Here is a 4,875-nt window from a genome sequence, read left to right as displayed (position 1 = left end):
GTGTAAATGAAAACCGAAATAATACTTCACATGCTTTAGAGGTACATTTTGTTCTGTCTCTGAGATTTATCTGTGAAAACGAAAACCTAAATCTATAACGCGCTCGTCTATAAAATTCAGGTTACACTGTCTCACTCGCGTATGCCATTGAAAAGTAAAGACATGTTGTAACTTGTAACTGTTTTTTCTTCCGCTGCGGTCAAAGCATTACTTCAACTTTAACATATTTTTATTTACTAGTTGCTGTCCCGGCGAACTTCGTACCTATTCCGGTCTAAGAGAAATCCAAAAAAAACATTTGTTTGTTACGCTTTCACGAAAAAACTACTTACCAGATCCTCATGAAACTTTGTACACATATTCTTGGAAGTGTTAGAAATAATATAGGATACTTTTTATCCCGACATTAAGCTCGATTCCTTTGTTTGACGGTTTTACACATTAACTCCGACGAATTATAATTCCGATTGAAATAATTATTTTTGTACTATAGAGGTTATAATATGAGTTTAATAAAAAAAAAAAACAACTCCTCAGCGGACGGCATCAAACCCCTCAAAGCTTAGCGACACTGAATACTTTAATTTTTTTTAGATCTATAACTAAATTTAATGCCACATCAAAAAACAGACGAAGTCGCGGGCAACAGCTAGTATATAATTTATTACAGCTTTTTTATACCCAGTCAACAATCATCATCATCATTTCAAATGATGGGAGTTAGCTGCTGGTCATCGGGTATTTTGTGGGAAATTTGAAAAGTGGAAAACCATCGCCTAAAAACAAAGCAACATTTCGTAGGGCATGCAAGGAACACCTCTTGCCCTGTGTCCATCAACCTGAGGTGTAGGTCATGTGGCTGTAAGTACACCAGCAACCACGCCGTTAGACCGCAACACAGCATTGCAACACTGCTTAGCGGCAGAAATAAGCATAGCATCCTTCCCCGGATGGATATAAACAGTCGACTTACAAAAAATGGTCATAAATTAGTGACATCTACATATCGTCTCCGAAAGGTGCAGAAGTCATTTATGGAATTGAGTATACGCTTTTATAATATGATTCCTAAGGTAATTTTGGACGTACCAATGCATAGGTTTAAAGAATGCGTTAAAACACATTTATTACAGCGAGGTTATTATACAATTGATGAATTTCTTATTCACAAGGTTGCTTGGAAGTATATGGCTCCGCTTTCATCGATCATAAGATAGAAAAATGAATGTTATGTATGTAAAATGTAAATTGTTGATATTGGAAAACTGCTACTTCTCAGTTTCTCGCCGGCTTCTTCTCGGTAGAATCTGCCTTCCGAACCGGTAAGGGAGTCACTACACCCAGACAGACTTGACGTTTCAAGTGCTTATATTAGGCCTACTTGAAATAAATGAATTTTGTATTTGAATTTGATGAGCTCAAAGTTTGATTAACAACTCCCTACGACTTGCTTTATGTCATTCGTCCACATAGTGGGGGTCCAAGTCAAACAACGCTGGGCTTCCCAGATTGGGATTGCCACTCCAGCACCTTAAGAGTCTTGGCACCCCACTGCTGTCAATGTTACCCTTTTTTTTATTATACTACAAGTTAGCCCTTTACTGTAATTTCACCTGGTGAGAAGTGATGATGCAGATATGGTAACGGTAACCTGCTAGGTATATGGCAGTTATATTAAACCCATACCCCTAATCCATTTCTACGTTACCCCTAATTGCTTACTATGCGGTATTGTATCAGAACCCTAACCCGGGACCTTCTTCTTAAAATCATAGCGCTCACCGAAGCGTCAGGTCGGTCGTCAAACACACAAACAACAAAACAACACAGCGAGGTCCTACTGACAAAGACGTGTCACAAAGCGATTTAGCGATCCGGTAAGACCCCATTAAGAAACCGATCATTGGTATGGGTTATACTGCCATACCGCTAACAGGTTAGCCAGTTACTTGGTCTGCAACACCACTGACTTACCACCAGATGAAATTGCAGTCGAAGTCTAACAAAAAAAAAACCATAGTCTTTCAAGTAAGGTGTTACAACTCGTTGTATTATTATTATATAATGTCAGTAACTTATGTCTTTTGTCCACATTTTTCCTAACTCAATAAATAAAGAAACAACAATAAAATAACACATTGATAATTAACCTATATATATTTTATAACTACCTGCTTAATTAGAATGACTGTTCTTAATGATTAAAAATATATGCTTCATGTTCCAATAATTTACATGACGTGGTGAAAAGAGTAAACATGTGTAATAAATTATATGTAGGTATACATGTAAGAAAAGAAAATCTATTGAAAGGTACCAAAGCGTACAATTTAACGAAACTGAGTCATTTACAAACAAAAGAAACATTAGTGTTCGCAAATATTAAAATAACAATGAAGATTTTTTAAATACTTACTCAGACATTAAACACAATTCTACCTCAACAACATGTCAATTTAATGCATAACTTTTGTATCTTTTATTATGCAGTAAATATATGGAATACCCACCTTTTTTCGCTTATATAATCGTTCCTTCACTGCTTGATGTCTCTTGTAGGGACTTGTATGATGAAACCCATAGACTTGTGTGATGTCGTCTGAAGATCACTGGTCTACTAGATGCTATTTTGGTGAGTTGTCAATTCAACGCCACTCTTAAAAAAGTTCAAAACACTCATTACGTTTGGTTTTTACAATTTGCTGCACTCAATTCATGAGGTAAATGCTTTTCAAACTTTGTTACCTTCCCAAATTGCTTCAAATGGATTAAAACCGTTTTATCACTAATACTGCAGCAAGTTCTTGCGTGGTTTGCAATGGATCTGTTTCCATAATAGCCTTCAATTCTTCATTATCAACTTTGGTTTCAGTCCACCGGGCTTGTTGTGCAGGTCGATATTTCCAAAACCTGAAAAGAAAAAAGAAAGTATCTTAAAAGATGAGATGTATCATCTGCAAAAGTACATTTTTAAACACCAAAAATGGAAAGGGACCCAAAATTGAGCCTTGTGGGACACCCATTTAGTCAGCTCGACTTTGAAATATGTGATTCCTGTTAGATATATTTTACTGTCTAGTTCTAAATCCCTTGTTAATTATACTTATAAATAATTATGTTAGTTTGTTAACAAATGCCAGTAAAAAACTTGAACTCAGAGGTAAATGTGTTATGATTCAAAACTTCTTATATGGATAATGATTAAGTTATGTTGTTTGCAATGAACTCCAGACTGAGGAAAATTTATAAGAACTTAATCATTTCCCGTTAGGTGATAAAAACATCTTATTGAAAAAATGTTAATTTAGATTCATTTAATATACTTTGCAATCTATACAAGGATTATACCACTTACGGAAACTGGCAGAAGGCAGTGCTGAAAACTTTTTGTTCCGATAGCTTAACAATTGTATCTTGAAATGAACTGTATCATACCTCCTTGGTGCAGCGATGAGCGCTATGGTTTCAAGTGCGATCTCCGGTAGGAGCAATTTGAGAATTTGCATTTTCCTAAATTTCTCTTGTCACGCTTGCACCATGATATTAAAATGAGATCCTATGAGACCTTGATCATGTTCCAGAGATTAGTGTGTTCTAACAAATAACAAAATCTAAATTTTTATTGTTACTATAGATCTATTTTATGACCTTATTGCGTTGTTATTGGTTTCAAATCCAGTTGTTTTAGCCACACATGGCATAACCTTTAATATCAGTAGCAGTAGTTAATACATAACTAGCGGACCCCAGCGCCATCTGTCGGGCTGATTTGTGAATCTAAACCATCCAGTGTACCACCCAAACGCATACCAAAAAAATCATTCAAATCGGTCCAGCCGTCTAGGAGGAATACGAAAAGTGTTTTTATTTTTAATTTTTTCATATTTAATTTTACACACTCACAAGAAATATATATATGTAAAGATATGTAAAGAGTAATTATAATTATTATTAAACACTTCTTTTTCCTTCAACAACACCGTTCAACAAGGAGAACGTCAACATTTTGTGAAAAGCTGCATGTCTATAACTTTTACACCGGGTGGTACATTGATCCGATACCTAGTTTTTGATCCATCCCGAACTGCAGACTTAAGCATGATGCAGCAGGGTAGTCATGCAGGGTAAATCTCCCTGATGCTTTCGAAATCTCTGTTGCCGTTATAACAATTCTTATGGGACGCCACGATTTATATCACAGAAGTAAATTTTAACGATTTATATCACAGAAGTATAAATTTTTGACTAGACGAAGATTGACAGAAATTTTTCAATAAGCGAGACAGTTTTTTTGGGCTCGCTAGCAATGGTAGCTTTAATTGATCCTATTATATTTAAAAAAAACATTAAATGGGATATGTATAAACAAATAAATAAAAGATATTTACTGTTTTTTTCTTGGCTTTTATTATTCTGATTCGGTCAATGTAATATTAATATGCAAAAAAAGATAAAGATAACCCTATCATTGTAATATAGAGATCATATAAAACAAATCAACGTGCGATTTACTAGTAGGTAAGTATACGTCACAACATTTTGTGGGCCTATTTATTCCCCATTTAAAAAACGATTGTCTAATTTGCTTGTAAAAGTGGTCTAGTATTACCGATATCATATAATTTCAAATTTAAGTTTGTTTTAATAGTTTATTTTGCATGTTTGGGTAAAAAAGAAAATCTGATGAATCCAGAAGTACTTCTGGATTCATCAGACCTGATAAATGCAGTAGTATAGTTTGCTAATCATTTCTACTGCTTCGATTACGCTGACAATTTCGCAGCCAAATATTTGTATATATATATAAATATTTGGCTACATCCTCCTAATATTATAAATGTGAATGTAAGTTTGTTGGTTACGCTTTCACGCGAA

Source organism: Pararge aegeria, chromosome 2 (assembly GCF_905163445.1).
Source record: "Pararge aegeria chromosome 2, ilParAegt1.1, whole genome shotgun sequence".
NCBI classification, from domain to species: domain Eukaryota; kingdom Metazoa; phylum Arthropoda; class Insecta; order Lepidoptera; family Nymphalidae; genus Pararge; species Pararge aegeria.
The sequence above is the reverse complement of the archived record's forward strand: the minus strand, read 5'-3'. Positions refer to the sequence as shown.